Source organism: Triticum aestivum, chromosome 4B (genome assembly GCF_018294505.1).
Source record: "Triticum aestivum cultivar Chinese Spring chromosome 4B, IWGSC CS RefSeq v2.1, whole genome shotgun sequence".
Classification (NCBI taxonomy): domain Eukaryota; kingdom Viridiplantae; phylum Streptophyta; class Magnoliopsida; order Poales; family Poaceae; genus Triticum; species Triticum aestivum.
In genome coordinates this window covers 313,391,543-313,415,611 of record NC_057804.1, presented here as the reverse complement: position 1 = coordinate 313,415,611, position 24,069 = coordinate 313,391,543, and positions in this window count along the sequence as shown.

Below are 24,069 nucleotides of genomic sequence, written 5' to 3'. Positions count from 1 at the left end.
TATCACCAAAATGATCAACTCGGCTGATCCGAAATGCCTTTTGTGAAAATTTGAAACTAAGATTGAACGCAATTTTCTTTAAAAATCAGTTGCTTTTTGTGATGAGTCGTCAACTCTGCCCATACCCAACTATTCACAGGGTTAGCTTGCAAGATGTCAGATGCCAGTGATAGTCAGAATGCCTCTAAAGAAAATGTTGACCTAAGTGCAGGGTCAAGCCGAGCTGAAAGCTTTTATGAAGGCAATAGGAGCACTCCTAGCAACTTGCCTAAGGCTGCCAAAAGAACAAGGAAAAAAATAAGTGCTCAGACACAGAAGATGAGGACTTCCAGTCTGAGGAAGTGACCTCAAAGAAGAAGAAAGTGGTGCTTGCAAAAGAATGTGTCACGACTGCAAGCTCCAGGCCATCTGCTATCTCCAAGGAGAGGACTGCGGTGAGGAAAGTTCCTGTCTCCAAGAAATACAAAATTTAGAAGCTGTAGAGAAGGAACTAACCAAGAAAATGGAAGAAAGGAAGAGAACAGTTTATGTAGTTGGCTGAAGACCTTCCATGGTTGTTGATCCACATGAGGTAGAGGAAGAGCAACATAAGCTTATGGTAGATGCAATGAGATTTGTTGCTCCCTCCAATCCGAAGGCTCCTGCGACGAAGCCCAAGAGAACCATAAGAAATGTTTCTGCAAGTGAGAAGAAGAAGGCCCTAGTGCCTGAGGCTATTATTGACGATGAGCCACTAGTGCTCAGAAAACTAGGCCCAAGATACCAGACCATGACATTGCCCATCTTGTTGCAGAGAACATGACAGAGAGAAAGGATAGAGGCCTGCGTGAGTGGAGATTATATGGTCCTTATTCTATCAGAAGGAGAATAGATTGTGATCATAAGTTCCACACCAGAGAGCAACAAGATTTTTATGAGACAATGTTTCTTGACAAGAAGCCAATTGTTAGTGACATGAAATGGGTGGATTGGGAGTACATTGATGAGAATGAAGACAACTTTCCCCTTATTCTTGAGAGTTTCAGAATTGCATGAGTTGATGAAATGCCTTCATTGGGAAGAAGCTTACCCCATGGAATGATGAGATAATAATGCAATTCTACTCAACATCTCATTTCTAACCAGATGGAAAGATTGTGTGGATGACTGACAGAGTGAGATACCAGTCAACCATCTCTGAGTGGGAAGATCTACTTGGTGTTCCCAAGGAGGAAGAGAGAGACATTGATGTATATGCAAAGCCCAAGATGGATCACAACTCCATGAGGCCATATTTGGTTAATCCCCTTGCCATGGGGATTGAAGGGGATTGGGGAGGTTTGAGAAGGATATTGATCTACAAGGGATTTAATCCCCTTCAACCCCTTTCAAACCTCTTCAAGCCCTGCCAAACCGAACAAGGCCTGAAGAATATGTACAACCCATTCCCGAGAAAGATCCTGAAACTCACAAGTCTGGCTATGTGAAGCACCTGCTACTTGGTTTGGCCACCACATACATCATTCTAAGGCACACTTTGTTGCCCAAATCTGGAGATGACTATATGATCGATGGCCATTCCTGTTGGGGAACGCGGTAATTTCAAAAAAAATCCTATGATCACGCAAGATCTATCTAGGAGATGCATAGCAATGAGAGGGGAGAGTGTGTCCACGTACCCTCGTAGACCGACAGTGTAAGCGTTTAGTAATGCGGTTGATGTAGTCGAACTTCTTCGTGATCCAACCGATCCAAGTACCGAACGTACGGCACCTCTGCGTTCAGCACATGTTCAACTCGATGACATCGCTTGTGCTCTTGATCTAGTTGAGGACGAGGGTGAGTTCTATTAGCACGACCGCGTGTCAATGGTGATGATGATGCGACCGGCGTAGGGTTTCGCCTAAGCACTACGGTGATATGATCGAGGTGTGTAACTGTGGAGGGGGGCACTGCACACGGCTAAGAGAAGACTTGGTGTGTTCTAGGGTGCCCCCCTGCCCCCGTATATACAGGAGGGAGGGGGAGGCCGGCCGGCTGGCCCTAGGGGGTGTGCCAAGGAGAGGGGGTCCTACAAGGGGGGGGGGAGGAGAGGTAGAGGGAGTAGGAAAGGGGGGCATCGCCCCCTTCCCCTAGTCCAATTAAGACTGCTAAGGGGGGCACGCGGCCAGCCCCTTCGGCCTTCCTCTCTCTCCACTAAGGCCCATGAGGGCCCATTAGTTCCCCTGGGGGGTTCCGGTAACCCCTCCGACACTCCGTTTTTACCCGAAACCACTCAGAACTCTTCCAGTGTCCGAATAACATAGTCCAATATATGAATCTTTATGTCTTGACCATTTCGAGACTCCTCGTCACATTTGTGATCTCATCCGGGACTCTGAACAAACTTCGGTCATCAAAACACATAACTCATAACAAAAATCGTCATCAAACGTTAAGTGTGTGGACCCTTCGGGTTCGAGAACTATGTAGACATGACCGAGACACATTTCCGGTCAATAACCAATAGCAGAACCGGGATACTCATATTGGCTCCTACATATTCTACGAAGATCTTTATCGGTCAAACCGCATAACAACATACGTTGTTCCCTTTGTCATCGGTATGTTACTTGCCCAAAATTTGATCGTCGGTATCATCATACCTAGTTCAATCTCGTTCACGGCAAGTCCCTTTACTCGTTCCGTAACACTTCATCCCGTAACTAACTCATTAGTCACATTGCTTGCAAGGCTTATAGTGATGAAAATTATCGAGAGGGCCTAGAGATACCTCCCCGAAACACAGAGTGACAAATCCTAATCTCGATCTATGACAACCCAACAAACACCTTCGGAGACATGATGAGGACATCAATACCATTGTTACACCCACAGCCCCTACTGCTACATATACTGGACCAATTACAAGAGCTCGCGCACGCCAATTAAATTATCAGGTACTTTTGTTTCTTGGTAATGATTCTAATGTTCATGAGAATATGATGCTGCCTAAAATGGATACATTTGTTTTGCTTACAAATGAAGGGCCTAGCTTGGAGAAGGATGAACATTGGAGCAAGAACAAGCATGGAGCTGATGGCATGCGCAAGGGGAACAAGAACGGAGTTACAAGTGATGATTTCAGTACTTTGAAGCCACCATAATGGGTGCATGAAGCCTTGGACGAAATATAAAAGATGCCACATCATAAATTTCGTCCCGAGGCTATTTTAGGTGATGCGTCACCTTATTATTGGGCCAGGCCCATGTAATTTCGAAATACATAAGTATGGGCTATTTTTAGAGTCCGTATGCGTGGGGAAACAAGAGATAGGGTTGAATTCGGACCCCTCCACCAAGGGCCACAAAATTCCCCCCTCTTCCTCCATATATAGAGCCCTTAGGGCACCATTTAGACTTTGTGTTTTTTTAGATTAAAATTCGCCATAGCTGCAACTTCGCGTACTTCGTTTGTGTTCAACGACCAGACAAAGGCGTCACAGAACCCCACCTTGATCAATAAAGCTTTCCTCTTATATTCGCAATATCCAGATTGCAATCTTAGTTTCTTGCTTGTTCTTTGTTTGCCTGCAGGAAACAGACCGTCGTGGTCAGGTTGGTCGTGCTCCGGCGTGGTCAATAACCTCTCGGAGTTGGTTTAGCGATTGCTAAGGCGCGACGTCCTCGCACGTTCGTAGTCGGATCATCAAAGTTGACTTCCTCCAAAACGATAGCCACCATCTCATCGAAAGATGGGACACCTTTGCCTCTATCAAGTGGTATCAGATTTCCAGGTTGCTCGGTGAGATTTTACAGTTTTTCGTAGTTCAGATCGAGTCTGTTCTTCATACCTACAGTCCACGAAAAAGCCAAAAAAAATTAGGGTTAGGTCATCATATCCGCACCAGTCTGAGCCTTTGCATAGTCTTTTCAGTATTTTGCTTTGTTGAATTTGCGATTGCATCGTCGTGTCAAGTTGCTGGTCTTAGCTTCTAGTCTTTTAGAGTTTCGAGTTCTGGTCATAAGTGGTCACGCCGCCGATGCACTATCATCATCGCCCCTGCCATCTACCACCACCGCTTATCCGCCATCGATCAGTATCCATATATTTGCCACCAATCCGTGCTTCACCGCCCATCATATACCATCATCACCATTCCGAGTTCCACCAAATTCATGTACGCCACCAATCCTAGTCTGAGTCCAGTATTTGTTCCATTATTTCCGAGTTCCAGATCATGCGATACTACGAGACGTGACCAAGTCGGACTCCCCAACTTTTGTGCTACCCGCAGTAGAAAAATAGTTCCAGTTTAAAAAAAATCTGGCTAGGCAGTTTCTAGACCATTTGTAGACTTTTTCGAAAAAAAAATTGTTGCGGAGCAAAAAAAAGAGGAAAAAAGTGCAAAAAAAGTGAAAAAAAATAAAAAAATTCAAAGTGTGCTCCTCCCTTGTTTATGTGCAGCGCCGTGATTTTGTTAGTGTTCTAGGCTCGCGTCTCTAGCACGGTCTAGCCTAGGACCAGCACAGCACCGTCGTTGAGCGTTTATTCAACTTTGCATCTCTGAATTTATTATTGCTAACCTTTTTTCTACCATATTATAAGCCTTCCCAGCTCCACATACATCTACGTCGTGCGTTCGACTCTCCCTGGTAATCGCTCTATCCAAGCTTTGAGAGTTTTGACTACAACGGTTGCCGATCACCATCTGCTGTTGTGTAAGAACTGGTAAGAATTTGAGATTCGATTGACGGATTTGTGACACCCCACCACCACCATATTCCAGTAGTCTGTAGGATCACATTCTTGTCTATTTCTATTGCTTCTAACTATGGCAGGAACACAAGCCAACGAGAGTGACTGGGAGAACATGATGAACAAGGAGCTTCATGATAAGTTTCATCAAATGTTGGGTCAACAGGTGGAAGACGTGATGGCCAGCTTTGGAAAGGCAATGGAGAAGATGGATGACATTGAGAAGTCAATTGACACCAAGTTGGACGCCAAGTTTGATGAATTCCTCAAACGTCTCCCACAACCAGCTCTACGCCGCGATACAGTAGGGCGAGCACAACGTGTTCCTATTGAGCCAGGACAAAATTCTGGTGCCGCTGCTACTGCTGTTGGTGCTTCTATAGCTCCCGCGGTTACTGTAGAGGTGGAGGACTATTACGAGGATGAGGTTGATCAAAATCGGAACTACGTGCAGCCACCAGTACCACCACTAGCAGGTCGACCTCAGGTATATATTCGCAACGGTAGGCCTGCACCACCACCTCAGGTACGAGATAATGACCATATTTCTAAACTGAAATTGAATATTCCACCATTTGAGGGTAGATATGTTCCTGACATATATCTTACTTGGGAGTTAGAAACTGAACAACGTTTTACATGTTTACAATATCCCGAGGAGAGACAGGTTGCTGCTGCTATTTGTGCTTTCACTAGTTTTGCATGTGTATGGTGGTCTGAACATTGTAGATTATATCCTATTCCAACTACTTGGTTTGCCTTGAAAACTGCTATGCGTACTCGTTGGGTTCCACCATATTATCAATGTGAATTGCTTCAAAAATTGCAGCGTGTAAGACAAGGAAAAAATTCTGTAGAAGAATATTATCAGGAATTACAAACTGGCATGATTAGATGTGGTATTGTTGAGGAGAATGAAGCTATGCTTGCATGTTTTATGGGTGGATTAAATAGAGAGATTCAGACCATTCTAGAGTATAAGGACTATACTAATATCACTCATTTATTCCATCTTGCTTGTAAAGCTGAACATGAAGTTCAGGATCAACAAGCATTGGCGCGAACTAACTTTTCTGCAGGTCGACCTTCATCATGGACACCGCGTGCATCCTCTACTTCCACTGCACCAGCACCTCCATCAGCTGCTACCTCCAGCCGTGATACAAGAAAGCAGGCACAACCACCACTATCTGCCAAGAGCGCACCTGCCGGTCCTGCACAGAGCTCTTCTTCTTCCATGGCATCAACAGGACACACAAGTGATATTATTTGTCATCGTTGTAAGGGAAGAGGACATTATGCGCAAGAATGCAAATCTCATCGTCTAATGATTGCTACTAAGGATGGTGGGTATGAGTCTGCTAGTGACTATGATGATGAGACTTTGGCTGTTTACAAGTGAAGAACACGGTGGAGATGATTCTGATCATGAGACGCAATACATGGCTCCTGAAGATGCTGACAGGTATGAATGTTTAGTTGCTCAACGTGTTTTGAGTGTGCAGGTTACACAAGCTGAGAAAAATCAGAGGCATAATTTGTTCCATACAAAGGGAGTTGTGAAGGAATGTTCTGTGCGTGTCATCATAGATGGAGGGAGCTGCAACAACTTGGCTAGCATGGAGATGGTGGAGAAGCTATCTCTCACCACAATACCACATCCACATCCTTACTACAACCAATGGTTCAACAACAGCGGCAAGGTTAAGGTAACACGTACTGTTCGTGTGCATTTTGGTATCTCTACATATGCGGATTATGTTGATTGTGATATGGTACCTATGCAAGCATGTTCCTTATTACTTGGTTGACCATGGCAATTTGATAAAAATTATGTACACCATGGTAGAAACAATTAGTATACTCTTGTTCATAAGGATAAAAATATTACTTTGCTTCCTATGACTCCTGAGTCCATTTTGAAAGATGATATTAATAGAGCTAATAAAGCAAAACAGGAGAAAAATAAGAGTGAAGATCAGATTGTGGCAAAAGAATTTGAGCAACAAATGAAGCCTAACAGTAAACCATCTAGTGTTGCTTCTGAAATTAAATTGAAAAGTGCATGTTTACTTGCCACTAAATCTGATATTGATGAGCTAGATTTTAGCAAATCTGTTTGCTATGCTTTTGTGTGCAAAGAGGCTTTATTTTCATTCGAGGACGTGCCTTCCTCTTTGCCTCCTGCTGTCACTAACATTTTGCAGGAGTTCGCTGACGTCTTTCCACAAGACGTGCCACCAGGATTACCTCCCATTCGAGGGATTGAGCGTCAGATTGACTTAATTCCCAGTGCATCATTACCCAACCGTGCACCATACCATACCAATCCAGAGAAGACGAAGGAGATTATGTGTCAAGTATAGGAGCTGCTTGACGAAGGTTATATACGTGAATCCCTTGGTCCTTGTGTTGTTCCTATTATTCTAGTGCCGAAAAAGGATGGTACATCACGTATGTGTGTTGATTGTAGAGGCATTAATAATATTACTATTCACTATCGTCATCCTATTCCTAGGATAGATGATATGCTTGATGAATTGAGTGGCTCAACAATATTCTCCAAAGTTGATTTGCGTAGTGGATACCATCAAATTCGTATGAAATTGGGAGATGAATGGAAAACAGCATTTAAAACTAAGTTTGAATTATATGAGTGGTTAGTCATGCCTTTTGGGTTAACTAATGCACCTAGTACTTTCATGAGATTAATGAACGAAGTTTTACGTGCTTTCATTGGACGATTTGTGGTAGTTTACTTTGATGACATATTGATTTATAGCAGATCTTCGGAGGAACATTTGGAACATTTACGTGTTGTTTTTATTGCTCTACGTGATGCACGTTTGTCTGGTAACCATGGGAAGTGCACCTTTTGCACTGACCGAGTGTCATTTCTTGGCTATGTTGTTACTCCACAGGGAATTGAAGTTGATAAAGCCAAGATTGAAGCTATTGAGAGTTGGCCGCAGCCCAAAACGGTCACACAAGTGAGGAGTTTTCTTGGCCTCGCTGGATTCTATAGGCGTTTTGTGAGAGATTTCAGCACCATTGCTGCACCTCTCAATGAGCTTACAAAGAAAGATGTGCCTTTTGTTTGGGGTACCGCACAGGAAGAAGCCTTCATGGTATTGAAAGATAAGTTGACACATGCTCCTTTACTCCAACTTCCTGATTTTAATAAGACTTTTGAGCTTGAATGTGATGCTAGTGGAAATGGATTAGGAGGTGTGTTATTACAAGATGGCAAACATGTTGCATACTTTTCTGAAAAATTGAGTGGGCCTAGTCTGAATTATTCTACTTATGATAAAGAATTATATGCTCTTGTTCAGACTTTAGAAACATGGCAACATTATTTATGGCCCAAAGAATTTGTTATACACTCTGATCATGAATCTTTGAAACATATTAAAAGTCAAGCTAAACTGAATCGTAGACATGCTAAACGGGTTGAATTCATTGAGACTTTCCCTTATGTCATTAAACATAAGAAGGGAGAAGAAAATGTTATTGCTGATGCATTGTCTCGTCACTATACTATGCTTTCACAACTTGACTTCAAAATATTTGGTTTGGAGACCATCAAAGATCAATATGTGCATGATGCTGATTTTAAAGATGTAATGCAGAATTGTAAAGAAGGAAGAATGTGGAACAAGTTCGTCGTTAATGATGGATTTGTGTTCCGTGCTAACAAGTTATGCATTCCAGCTAGCTCCGTTCGTCTTTTGTTGTTGCAGGAGCCGCATGGAGGAGGATTAATGGGACACTTTGGCGTGAAGAAGATAGAGGACATCCTTGCTACACATTTCTTTTGGCCAAAGATGAGACGGGATGTTGAGTGTTTTATTGCTCGCTGCACTACATGTCAAAAAGCTAAGTCGCGACTCAATCCTTATGGTTTATATATGCCTTTGCCTGTACCTAGTGTTCCTTGGGAGGATATATCTATGGACTTTGTTTTAGGTTTACCTTGAACAAAGAAGGGGAGGGATAGCATATTTGTTGTCGTGGATAGTTCTCGAAAATGGCACACTTTATACCATGTCATAAAAGCGACGATGCTGTTAATGTTGCTGATTTGTTCTTTCGTGAAATTATTCGCTTGCATGGTGTGCCAAATACTATTGTTTCAAATCGTGATACTAAATTTCTTCGCCACTTTTGGAGATGTTTATGGGCTAAGCTGGGGACTAAACTGCTTTTTAGTACTACTTGTCACCCCCAAACTGATGGACAAACTGAAGTAGTCAATATAACATTGTCTACTATGCTTTGGGCCGTTTTGAAGAATAATAAGAAAATATGGGAGGAATGCTTGACTCATATTGAATTTGCTTATAATCGTTCATTGCATTCTACTACTAAGATGTGCCCTTTTGAAGTTGTGTATGGTTTCCTACCTCGTGCACCTATTGATTTGTTGCCTCTTCCATCTTCGGAGAAGGTTAATTTTGATGCTAAACAACATGCTGAATTGATTTTAAAAATGCATGAGTTAACTAAGGAAAACATTGAGCATATGAATGCTATATATAAACTTGCTGGAGATAAGGGTAGAAAACATGTTGTGTTTGCACCTGGAGATCTTGTTTGGTTACATTTGCGTAAGGATAGATTTCCTTATTTGCGCAAATCAAAGCTAATGCCCCGTGATGATGGTCCTTTTAAGGTATTGGAGAAAATAAATGATAATGCATATAAACTTGAGCTGCCTGCAGATTTTGGTGTTAGTCCCACTTTTAACATTGCAGATTTCAAGCCTTATTTAGGTGAGGAAGATGAGCTTCCGTCGAGGTCGACTTCATTTCAAGACGGGAGGGTGATGAGGACATCAATACCATTGTTACACCCACAGCCCCTACTGCTACATATACTGGACCAATTACTAGAGCTCGCGCACGCCAATTAAATTATCAGGTACTTTCGTTTCTTGGTAATGATTCTAATGTTCATGAGAATATGATGCTGCCTAAATTGGATACATTTGTTTTGCTTACAAATGAAGGGCCTAGCTTGGAGAAGGATGAACATTGGAGCAAGAACAAGCATGGAGATGATGGCATGCGCAAGGAGAACAAGAACGGAGTTACAAGTGATGATTTCAGGACTTTGAAGCCACCATAATGGGTGCATGAAGCCTTGGATTAAATATACAAGATGCCACTTCATACATTTCGTCCCAAGGCTATTCTGGGTGCTGCGTCACCTTATTATTGGGCCAGGCCCATGTAATTTCGAAATACATAAGTATAGGCTATTTTTAGAGTCCGTATGTGTGGGGAAACAAGAGATAGGGTTGAATTCGAACCCCTCCACCAAGGGCCAGGAAATTCCCCCCCTCTTCCTCCATATTTACAGCCCTTAGGGCACTATTTAGACTTTGGGTTTTGTTTAGATTAAAGTTCGCCATAGCTGCAACTTCGCGTACTTCGTTTGTTTTCAACGACCAGACAAAGGCGTCACAGAACCCCACCTTGATCAATAAAGCTTTCCTCTTATATTCGCAATATCCAGATTGCAATCTTAGTTTCTTGCTTGTTCTTCGTTTGCCTACAGAAAACAGACCTTCGTGGTCAGGTTGATCATGCTCCGGCGTGGTCAATAACCTCTCGGAGTTGGTTTAGTGATTGCTAAGGCGCGACGTCCTCGCACGTTTGTAGTCGGATCGTCAAAGTCGACTTCCTCCAAAACGATAGCCACCATCTCATCGAAAGACGGGACACCTTTGCCTCTATCAAGACACCTGTAGAGCATCTTTATAATCACCCATTTACGTTGTCACGTTTGATAGCACACAAGGTGTTCCTCCGGTATTCGGGAGTTGCATAATCTCATAGTCTGAGGAACATGTGTAAGTCATGAAGAAAGTAGTAGCAATGAAACTGTAACGATCATAATGCTAAGCTAACGAATGGGTCATGTCCATCAGATCATTCTCCTAATGATGTGATCTCGTTCATCAAATGAAAACACATGTCTATGGTTAGGAACATAACCATCTTTGATTAACGAACTAGTCAGGTAGAGGCATATTAGGGACACTATGTTTTGTCAATGTATTCACAAATGTACTAAGTTTCTGGTTAATTCAATTCTAGCATGAATAATAAACATTTATCACGAAATAAGGAAATAAATAATAACTTTATTATTGCCTCCAGGGCATATTTCCTTCAGTCTCCCACTTGCACTAGAGTCAATAATCTAGGTTACAAAGTAATGATTCTAACTGATAGAGGCAAAGGTGTCCCGTCTTTCGATGAGATGGTGGCTATCGTTTTGGAGGAAGTCGACTTGGACGATCCGACTACAAACGTGCGACGACGTCGCGCCTTAGCAATTGCTAAACCAACTCCGAGAGGTTATTGACCACGCCGGAGCACGATCAACCTGACCACGAAGGTCTATTTCCTGCACGCAAATGAAGAACAAGAAAGAAACTAAGATTGCAATCTGGATATTGCGAATATAAGAGGAAAGCTTTATTGAACAAGGTGGGGTTCTGTGACGCCTTTGTCTGGTCATTGAACACAAACGAAGTGCACGAAGTTGCAGCTATGGCGAACTTTAATCTATACAAAACCCAAAGCCTAAACGGTGCCCTAAGGGCTGATATATGGAGGAAGAGGGGGGGAATTTCGTGGCCCTTGGTGGAGGCGTCCGAAATCAACCCTATCTCTTGTTTCCCCACACATACGGACTCTAAAAATAGCCTATACTTATGTATTTCGAAATTACATGGGCCTGGCCCAATAATAAGGTGATGCAGCACCTAGAATAGCCTCGGGACAAAATTTATGAAGGGGCATCTTGTATATTTCGTCCAAGGCTTCATGCACCCATTATGGTGGTTTCAAAGTCCTGAAATCATCACTTGTAACTCCGTTCTTGTTCCCCTTGCGCATGCCATCATCTCCATGCTTGTTCTTGCTCCAATGTTCATCCTTCTCCAAGCTAGGCCCTTCATTTGTAAGCAAAATAAATGTATCCAATTTAGGCAGCATCATATTCTCATGAACATTAGAATCATTACCAAGAAACGAAAGTACCTGGTAATTTAGTTGGCGTGCGCGAGCTCTAGTAATTGGTCCAGTATGTATAGCAGCAGGGGCTGTGGTTGTAACAACGGTTTTGATCCTCATCATCCTCCCCTTCTTGAAATGAAGTCGTCCTCGACGGATGTTCATCTTCCTCACACAAATAAGGCTTCAAATCTGCAATGTTAAAAGTGGGACTAACCCCAAAATCTGCAGGCAGCTCAAGTTTATATGCATTATCATTTATTTTCTCCAACACCTTAAAGGGACCATCAGCACGTGGCATTAGCTTTGATTTGCGCAAATCAGGAAATCTATCCTTACGCAAATGTAACCAAACAAGATCTCCAGGTGCAAACACAACATGTTTTCTACCCTTATCTCCAGCAAGTTTATATTTCGCATTCATACGCTCAATGTTTTCCTTAGTTAACTCATGCATTTTTAAAATCAATTCAGCACGTTCTTTAGCATCAAAATTAACCTTCTCCGAAGAAGGAAGAGGCAACAAATCAATAGGTGCACGAGGTAGGAAACCATACACAACTTCAAAAGGGCACATCTTAGAAGTAGAATGCAATGAACGATTATAAGCAAATTCAATATGAGGCAAGCATTCCTCCCACATTTTCTTATTATTCTTCAAAACAGCCCTAAGCATAGTAGACTATGTTCTATTGACTACTTCAGTTTGTCCATCAGATTGGGGGTGACAAGTAGTACTAAAAAGCAGTTTAGTCCCCAACTTAGCCCATAAACATCTCCAAAAGTGGCTAAGAAATTTAGTATCACGATATGAAACAATAGTATTTGGCACACCATGCAAGCGAATAATTTCACGAAAGAACACATCAGCAACATTAACATCATCATCGCTTTTATGACATGGTATAAAGTGTGCCATTTTCGAGAATCTATCCACGACAACAAATATGCTATCCCTCGCCTTCTTTGTTCTAGGTAAACCTAAAACAAAGTCCATAGATATATCCTCCCAAGGAACACTAGGTACAGGCAAAGACATATATAAACCATGAGGATTGAGTCGTGACTTAGCTTTTTGACATGTAGTGCAGCGAGCAATAAAACGCTCAACATCCCGTCTCATCTTTGGCCAAAAGAAATGTGTAGCAAGTATGTCCTCCATCTTCTTCACACCAAAGTGTCCCATTAGTCGTCCTCCATGCGCCTCCTGCAACAACAAAAGACGAACGGAGCTAGCTGGAATGCATAACTTGTTAGCACGGAACACAAATCCATCATTAATGACGAACTTGTTCCATGTTCTTCCTTCTTTACAATTCTGCAATACATCTTTAAAATCAGCATCATGCACATATTGATCTTTGATGGTCTCCAAACCAAATATTTTGAAGTCAAGTTGTGAAAGCATAGTATAGCGACGAGACAATGCATCCGCAATAACATTTTCTTTACCCTTCTTGTGTTTAATGACATAAGGGAAAGTCTCAATGAATTCAACCCATTTAGCATGTCTACGATTCAGTTTAGCTTGACTTTTAATATGTTTCAAAAGATTCATGATCAGAATCTATAACAAAATCTTTGGGCCATAAATAATGTTGCCATGTTTCTAAAGTCCAAACAATAGGATATAATTCTTTATCATAAGTAGAATAATTCAGACTAGGCCCACTCAATTTTTCAGAAAAGTATGCAATAGGTTTGCCATCTTGTAATAACACACCTCCTAATCCAATTCCACTAGCATCACATTCAAGCTCAAAAGTCTTATTAAAATCAGGAAGTTGGAGTAAAGGAGCATGTGTCAACTTATCTTTCAATACCATGAAGGCTTGTTCCTGTGCGGTACCCCAAACAAAAGGCACATCCTTCTTTGTAAGCTCATTGAGAGGTGCAGCAATGGTGCTGAAATCTCTCACAAAACGCCTATAGAATCCAGCGAGGCCAAGAAAACTCCTCACTTGTGTGACCGTTTTGGGTTGCGGCCAACTCTCAATAGCTTCAATCTTGGCTTTGTCAACTTCAATTCCCTGTGGAGTAACGACATAGCCAAGAAAAGATACTCGGTCGATGCAAAAGGTGCACTTCCCAAGGTTACCAAACAAATGTGCATCACGTAGATCAATAAAAACAGCACATAAATGTTCCAAATGTTCTTCCAAAGATCTGCTATAAATCAATATGTCATCAAAGGAAATTACCACAAATCGTCCAATGAAAGTACGTAAAACTTTGTTCATTAATCTCATGAAAGTACTAGGTGCATTAGTTAACCCAAAAGGCATGATTAACCACTCATATAATCCAAACTTAGTTTTAAATGCTATTTTCCATTCATCTCCCAATTTCATACGAATTTGATGGTATCGACTATGCAAATCAACTTTGGATAATATTGTAGAGCCACTCAATTCATCAAGCATATCATCTAGCCTAGGAATAGGATGATGATAACGAATAGTAATATTATTAATGCCTTTACAATCAACACACATACGTGATGTACCATCCTTTTTCGGCACTAGAATAATAGGACACATCACAGGGACTAAGGGATTCGTGTATATAACCTTTGTCGAGCAGCTCATGTACTTTGACGCATAATCTCCTTTGTCTCCTCTGGATTGGTACGGTATGGTGCACGGTTGGGTAATGATGCACCGGGAATTAAGTCAATCTGATGCTCAATCCGTCGAATGTGAGGTAATCCCGGTGGCACGTTTTGTGGAAAGACGTCCGCGAACTCCTGCAAAATGTTAGTGACAGTAGGAGGCAAAGAGGAAGGCCCGTCCTCGAATGAAAATAATGCCTCTTTGCACACAAAAGCATAGCAAACAGATTTGCTAAAATCTAGCTCATCAATATCAGATTTAGTGGCAAGTAAACATGCACTTTTCAATTTAATTTCAGAAGCAACACTAGATGGTTTACTATTAGGCTTCATTTGTTTCTCAAATTCTTTTGCCACAATCTGATTTTCACTCTTATTTTTCCCCTGTTTTGCTTTATTAGCTCTATTAATATCATCTTTCAAAATGGAATCAGGAGTCATAGGAAGCAAAGTAATATTTTTATCCTTATGAACAAGAGTATACTGATTGTTTCTACCATGGTGTACAGAATTTTTATCAAATTTCCATGGTCGACCAAGTAATAAGGAGCTACTTGCATAGGTACCACATCACAATCAACATAATCAAAATATGTAGAGATTACTTTAACCTTGCCGCTGTTGTTGAACCATTGGATGTAGTAAGGATGTGGATGTGGTCTTGTGGTGAGAGATAGCTTCTCCACCATCTCCATGCTAGCCAAGTTGTTGCAGCTCCCTCCGTCTATGATGACGCGCACAGAACGTTCCTTCACAACTCCCTTTTTATGGAACAAATTGTGCCTCTAATTTTGCTCAGCTTGTGTGACATGCACACTCAAAACACGTTGAGCAACTAAACATTCATACCTATCAGCATCTTCAGGAGCCATGTATTGCGTCTCATGATCAGAATCATCTCCACCATGTTCTTCATGTGTAATAAGAGCCAAAGTCTCCTCATCATAGTCACTAGCGGACTCATACCCACCATCCTCAGTAGCAATCATCACATGCTGAGATTTGCATTCTCTCGCATAATGAACTCTTCCCTTAGAACGACAACAAATAATATCACTTGTGTGCCCTGTTGATGCCATGGAAGAAGAAGAACTCTGTGGAGGCCCGGCAGGTGCGCTCTTGGCAGATAATGGTGGTTGTGCCTGCTTTCTTGTATCACGGTTGGAGGTGGCACCTGATGGAGGTGCTGGTGCAGTTGAAGTAGAAGATGAACGCGGTGTCCATGATGAAGGCCGGCCTGCAGAAAAGTTAGTTCGCGCCAATGCTTGTCGATCCTGTAGTTCATGTTCAGCTTTACAAGCAAGATGGAATGAACGAGTGATATTAGTATACTCCTTATACTCTAGAATGGTCTGAATCTCTCTATTTAATCCACCCATGAAACGTGCAAGCATAACTTCATTCTCCTCAACAATACCACATCTAATCATGCCAGATTGTAATTCCTGATAATATTCTTCTACAGAATTTTTCCCTTGTCTTAAGCGCTGCAATTTTTGAAGCAATTCACGTTGATAATATGGTGGAACCCAACGAGTACGCATAGCCGTTTTCAAAGCAGCCCAAGTAGTTGGAATAGGATATAATCTACAATGTTCAGACCACCATACACATGCAAAACTAGTGAAAGCACAAACAGCAGCGGTAACCCGTCTCTCCTCAGGATATTGTAAACATGTAAATCGTTGTTCAGTTTCTAACTCCCAAGTAAGATATATATCAGGAACATATCTACCCTCAAATGGTGGAATATTCAATTTCAGTTTAGGAAGATGGTCATGATCTCGTACCTGAGGGAGAGCCCTACCATTGTGATTATTTGCATGTGGACGACCTGGTGATTGTGGTGCAGGTGGTTGCATGTAGTTCTGATTTTGATCAACCTCATCCTCATAATCTCCCACATAATCATCCTCCTCCGCATCAGCAGCAGGAGCCATAGAAGTATCAACAGCAGCACCAACAATTTGGCCAAATGCAAGTGGGACACGGCTCGCTCGGCGGAGGGCTGTTTCACGACGTGGAGGTAGTCGTTGTTGTTGTTGTTGTTGTTGTAGAGTGCGTTAGGTGCAGCCGGTGGTGGTTGTGGAAAACGTGCGAGCAATTCATTAAACTTGCTATCAAGCTTTGTTTCGAACGTCTTCTCAATGCCATCTATCTTCTCCATGGCCTCGTCAAATCTGTTTAGCACATCTTGCACCTGTCCACTCATCATTTGCTGAAATTTATCATGTAGCTATTTGTTCGTCAGGTTCTCCCAATCAGTCTCATCGGCTTGTGATCCTACCATGGTTAGCAGCAAATAGAAACACACAAGAATATGATCCTACAGACTACTAAGAAGTGGTGGTGGTGTATCACAAACCCTTCAGGAAAATCTCAAATTCTTACCAGTTCTTACCCAACAGCAGGTGGTGATCGGCAACCGTTGTAGTCAAATCTCTCAAAGCTTGGATAGAGCGATTACCAGGGAGAGTAAAACGCACGACGTAGATGTATGTGGAGCTGGGAAGGCTTATAATATGGTAGCAAAAAAAGGGTCAGCAATAATCAATTCAGAGATGCGAAGTTGAATAAACGCTCAACGACGGTACTGTGCTGGTCCTAGGCTAGACTATGCTAGAGACGCGAGCCTAGAACACTAACAAAATCACGACGCTGCACGGAAACAAGGGAGAAGCACACTCTGAATTTTTTTTCACACTTTTTTTTGTGCTCTTTTTTTGCGCTCTCTTTTTTTTGCGCTCCTTTTTTTTCGAAAGTCACTATAATGGCGAGTGTCTCAAAACTCTTCCCAAGTCAAGATAACAGGATAGGCACGAAATATTTTTCGACCAAATTTTTTTTGACTGCCCGGACCCAAAAACTGGAAACGGGTCAAAAAAAACTTTCTATAACGGCGACTGTCTCAATATGCATAGAAACACCTAAAAATAGGATAGCCAGAATTTTTTTGTCAAGTGCGTTTTTGGAAAATTTTGGGCCTAAACGGAGTGCTTTTTTTCCGAGACCTACTCAGGCAAGGAAACACGAATCGGAAATTAAATGGAACTCGAAAACAAACCTAATATGCAAGGAACTCGGATTGATGGTGGATATATGGCAGCGGTGGTGGTATATGGCAGTGGTGGTGGTAGCGGTGGTAGTATATGGATATGGATCGGTGGTGGTATATGGATACGGATTGGTGATGGTATATGGATACGGATTCGAAGCGATGGTGGTAGGTGGCAGGGCGATGATGATGGTGCGGTGGCGGCGTGACAACTTATGACCACAACTCGAAACTCTAAAGGACTAGACGCTAAGACCAGCAACTTGACGCGATGATGCAACAACAAATTCAACAAAGCAAAATACTGAAAAGACAATGCAAAGGCTCAGACTGGTTCGGATAGGATGAACTAACCCTAATTTTTTTTGGCTTTTTCGTGGACTATAGGTATGAAGAATAGACTCGATGTAAACTACGATAAACTGTAAAATCTCATCGAGCAACCTGGAAATTTGATACCACTTGATAGAGGCAAAGGTGTCCCGTCTTTTGATGAGATGGTGGCTATCGTTTTGGAGGAAGTCGACTTTGACGATCCGACTACGAACGTGCGAGGACGTCGTGCCTTAGCAATCGCTAAACCAACTCCGAGAGGTTATTGACCAGGCCGGAGCATGATCAACCTGACCACGAAGGTCTGTTTCCTGCAGGCAAACAATGAACAAGCAAGAAACTAAGATTGCAATCTGGATATTGCGAATATAAGAGGAAAGCTTTATTGATCAAGTTGTAGTTCTGTGACGCCTTTGTCTGGTCGTTGAACACAAACGAAGTGCGCGAAGTTGCAGCTATGGCAAACTTTAATCTAAAAAAAACCCAAAGTCTAAACGATGCCCTAAGGGCTATATATATGGAGGAAGAGGGGGGGATTTCGTGGCCCTTGGTGGAGGGGTCCGAAATCAACCCTATCTCTTGTTTCCCCACACGTACGGACTGTCAAAATAGCCTATACTTATGTATTTCGAAATTACATGGGCCTGGCCTAATAATAAGGTGACGCAGCACCTAGAATAGCCTCGGGACGAAATTTATGAAGGGGCATCTTGTATATTTCGTCCAAGGCTTCATGCACCCATTATGGTGGCTTCAAAGTCCTGAAATCATCACTTGTAACTCCGTTCTTGTTCCCCTTGCACATGCCATCATCTCCATGCTTGTTCTTGCTCCAATGTTCATCCTTCTCCAAGATAGGCCCTTCATTTGTAAGCAAAACAAATGTATCCAATTTAGGCAGCATCATATTCTCATGAACATTATATTCATTACCAAGAAACGAATGTACCTGGTAATTTAGTTGGCGTGCGCGAGCTCTAGTAATTGGTCCAGTATGTATAGCAGCAGGGGTTGTGGGTGTAACAATTGTATTGATGTCCTCATCACTAACACCCATGGAGTTTTGGTGTTGATCATGTTTTGCTCGTGGAAGAGGCTTAGTCAACGTGTCTGGAACATTCAGATATGTATGTATCTTGAAAATCTCTATGTCTCCCTCCGACACTTGATGACGGATGGAATTTAAGCGTCTCTTGATGTGATTAGTTCTCTTGTGAAATCTAGATTCCTTAGCCAAGGCAATTGCACCAGTATTGTCACAAAAGATTTTCATTGGACCCGATGCACTAGGTATGACACCTAGATCGGATACGAAATCCTTCATCCAGAATCCTTCATTTACTGCTTCTCAGGCAGCTATGTATTCCGCTTCACATGTAGATCTCGCCATGACGCTTTGCTTGGAACTGCACCAACTGACAGCTCCACCATTCAATAAACATATGTGTCAAAGCTTGCATCGACGTAACCATTTATGATGAGCTCTTTGTCACCTCCTTAAACAAGAAACATATCCTTAGTCCTTTTCAAGTATTTCAGGATGTTCTTGACCGCTGTCTAGTGTTCCACTCCGGGATTACTTTGGTACCTCTCTGCTATACTTATAGCAAGGCACACATCAGGTCTGGTACACAGCATTGCATACATGATAGAACCTATGGCTGAAGCATAGTGAATGACTTTCATTTTCTCTCTATCTTCTGCAAGGGTCGGGCATTGAGTCTGACTCAACTTCACACCTTGTAACATAGGCAGTAACCCTTTCTTTGACTGATCCATTTTGAACTTCTTCAAAACTTTATCAAGGTATGTGCTTTGTGAAAGTCCAATTAAGCGTATTGATCTATCTCTATAGATCTTGATGCCCAATATGTAAGCAGCTTCACCGAGGTCTTTCATTGAAAAACTCTTATTCAAGTATCCCTTTATGCTATCCAGAAATTATATATCGTTTCCAATCAACAATATGTCATCCACATATAATATTAGAAATGCTACAGAGCTCCCACTCACTTTCTTGTAAATACAGGCTTGTCCAAAAGTCTGTAAAAAACCATATGCTTTGGTCACACTATCAAAGCATTTATTCCAACTCCGAGAGGCTTGCACCAGTCCATAAATGGATCATTGGAGCTTGCACACTTTGTTAGCACCCTTTGGATTGACAAAACCTTCTGGTTGCATCATATAGAACTCTTCTTCTAGAAATCCATTCAGGAATGCAGTTTTGACATCCATCTGGCAAATTTTATGATCATAAAATGCGGCAATTGCTAACATGCTTCTGACATACTTAAGCATCGCTACGGGTGAGAAAGTCTCATCGTAGTCAACTCCTTGAACTTGTCGAAAACCTTTCACAACAAGTCGAGCTTTGCAGGCAGTAACATTACCGTCAGCATCAGTTTTCTTCTTGAAGATCCATTTATTTTCTATGGCTTGCCGATCTTCGGGCAAATCCACCAAAGTCCACACTTTGTTCTCATACATGGATCCCATCTCAATTTCATGGCCTCAAGCCATTTCACAGAATCTGGGCTCATCATCGCTTCCTCATAGTTCGTAAGTTCACCAAGTTCTAGTAACATGACTTCCAGAACAGGATTACTATACCACTCTGGTGCGGACCGTACTCTGGAAGACCTACGAGGTTCTGTACTAACTTGATCTAAAGTTTCATGATCATCATCATTAGCTTCCTCACTAATTGGTGTATGAATCACTGGAACTGATTTCTGTGATGAACTACTTTCCAATTCGGGAGAAGGTACAATTACCTCATCAAGTTCTACTTCCTCCCACTCACTTCTTTTGAGAGGAACTCCTTCTCTAGAAAGGATCCATTTTTAGCAACGAATATTTTGCCTTCAGATCTGTGATAGAAGGTGTACCCAACAGTTTCCTTTGGGTATCCTATGAAGACGCACTTCTACGATTTGTGTTCGAGCTTATCAGGTTGAAGCTTTTTCACATAAACATCGCAGCCCCAAACTTTAAGAAACGACAACTTTGGTTTCTTGCCAAACCATAGTTCTTAAGGTGTCGTCTCAATGGATTTTCGTGGTGCCCTATTTAAAGTGAATGCAGCTGTCTAAAGCATAACCCAAAACGATAGCGGTAAATCAGTAAGAGACATCATAGATCGCACCATATCCAATAAAGTACGGTTACGATGTTCGGACACACCATTTCGCTGTGGTGTTCCAGGTGGCGTAAGTTGTGAAACTATTCCACATTGTTTCAAATGTAGAACAAACTCATAATTCAAATATTCTCCTCCACGATCAGATCGTAGAAACTTTATTTTCTTGTTACGATGATTTTCCACTTCACTCTGAAATTCTTTGAACTTTTCAAATGTTTCAGACTTATGCTTCATTAAGTAGATATACCCATATCTTCTCAAATCATCTGTGAAGGTAAGAAAATAATGATACCTGCCATGAGCCTCAACACTCATTAGACTGCATACATCGGTATGTATTATTCCCAGTAAGACAGTAGCTCATTCCATTGTTCCGGAGAACGGAGTTTTAGTCATCTTGCCCATGAGGCACGATTCGCAAGCACCAAGTGGTTCATAATCAAGTGATTCCAAAAGCCCATCAGCATGGAGTTTCTTCATGCGCTTTATACCGATACGACCCAAACGGCAGTGCCACAAATAAGTTGCACTATCATTACCAACTTTGCATCTTTTGGCTTCAATATTATGAACATGTGTATCACCACGATCGAGATTGAACAAAAACAGACCACTCAGCAAGGGTGCATGACCATAAAAGATATTACTCATATAAACAGAACAACCATTATTCTCAGATTTAAATGAATAACTTTCTTGCATTAAACAAGATCCAGATATAATGTTAATGCTCAATGCTGGCACCAAATAACAATTATTCAGGTCTAAAACTAATCCCGAAGGTAGATGTAGAGGTAGCGTGCTGACGGTGATCACATCGACCTTGGAACCATTTCCGACGTGCATCGTCACCTCGTCCTTAGCCAATCTTCGTTTAATCCGTAGCCCCTATTTCGAGTTGCAACTATGAGCAACAGAACCAGTATCAAATACTCAGGCGCTACTACGAGCATTAGTAAGGTACACATCAATAACATGTATATCAAATATACCTTTCACTTTGCCATCCATCTTATCCGCCAAATACTTGGTGAAGTTCCGCTTCCAGTGACCAGTCCCTTTGCAGTAGAAGCACTCAGTTTTAGGCTTAGGTCCATACTTGGGTTTCTTCTCCTGAGCGGCAACTTTATTGCCATTCTTCTTGAAGTTCCCCTTCTTCCCTTTGCCCTTTTTCTTGAAACTAGTGGTCTTGTTGACCATCAACACTTGATGCTCCTTTTTGATTTCTACCTCCGCAACCTTTAGCATGGCGAAGAGCTCGGGAATTGTCTTGTTCATCCCTTGCATATTATAGTTCATCATGAAGCCTTTATAGCTTGGTGACAGTGATTTAAGAACTCTGTCAATGACACTATCATCAGGAAGATTAACTCCTAGTTGAGTCAAGTGGTTATGGTACCCAGACATTCTGAGTATGTATTCACTGACAGAACTATTCTCCTCCATTTTGCAGTTATAGAACTTGTTGGAGACTTCATATCTCTCAACTCGGGCATTTGCTTGAAATATTAACTTAAACTCTTGGAACATCTCATATGCTCCATGACGTTAAAAATGTCTTTGAAGTCCCGATTCTAAGCCGTAAAGCATGGCACACTGAACTATCGAGTAGTCATCGGCTTTGCTCTGTCAGACGTTCTTAACGTCATTAGTAGCGTCTGCAGTAGGGCTAGCACATAGCGGTGCTTCCAGGACGTAATTCTTCTGTGCAGCAATGAGGATAATCCTCAAGTTATGGACCCAGTCCGTCTAATTGCTACCATCATCTTTCAACTTAGCTTTCTCTAGGAACGCATTAAAATTCAAAGGAACGGTAGCACGGGCCATTGATCTACAATAACATAGACATGCAAAATAACTATCAGGACTAAGTTCATGATAAATTAAAGTTCAATTAATCATTTTACTTAAGAACTCCCACTTAGATAGACATCCCTCTAGTCATCTAAGTGATCACATGATCCAAATCAACTAAACCATGTCCGATCATCACGTGAGATGGAGTAGCTTTCAACGGTGAACATCACTATGTGGATCATCTATACTATATGATTCACGTTCAACCTTTCTGTCTTAGTGTTCCGAGGCCATATCTGCATATGCTAGGCTCGTCAAGGTTAACCTGAGTATTCTGCGTGTGCATAACTGGCTTGCACCCGTTGTATGTGAACATAGAGCTTATCACACCCGATCAACACGTGTTGTCTTGGCACGACGAACTGTAGCAATGGTGCATACTCAGGGAGAACACTTATACCTTGAAATTTAGTAAGAGATCGTCTTATAATGCTACCGCCGTGCTAAGCAAAATAAGATGCATAAGAGATAAACATCACATGCAATCAAAATATGTGACATGATATGGCCATCATCATTTTGTGCTCATGATCTCCATCACCGAAGCATCGTCATGATCTCCATCGTCACCGACGCGACACCTAGATCTCCATCGTAGCATCGTTGTCGTCTCGCCAACTATTGCTTCTACGACTATCGCTACCGCTTAGTGATAAAGTAAAACAATTACGTGGCGATTGCATTGCATACAATAAAGCGACAACCATATGGCTCCTGCGAGTTGCCGATAACTCTGTTACAAAACATGATCATCTCATACAACAATTTATATCATGTCATGTCTTGACCATATCACATCACAACAAGCCCTGCAAAAACAAGTTAGACATCCTCTACTTTGTTGTTGCAAGTTTTATGTGGCTGCTACGGGCTTCTAGCAAGAACTATTCTTACCTACATATCAAAACCACAATGATTTTTCATCAAGTGTGCTATTTAAACTTCAACAAGGACCGGCCGTAGTCATGCTCGATTCAACTAAAGTTGGAGAAATAGACAGCGGCTAGCCCTATGAGCAAAAGCACGTCGATAGAACCAGCCTCATGAATGCGGTCATGTAATGTCGGCCCGGGCCGCTTCATCCAACAATACCGCCGAATCAAAGTAAGACGTCGGTGGTAAGAAGTATGACTATTATCACCCACAACTCTTTGTGTTCTACTCGTGCATAAAACATCTACGCATAGACCTGGCTCGGATGCCACTGTTGGGGAACACGGTAATTTAAAAAAAAAATCCTACGGTCATGCAAGATCTATCTAGGAGATGCATAGCAACGAGAGTGGAGAGTGTGTCCATGTACCCTCGTAGACCGAAAGCGGA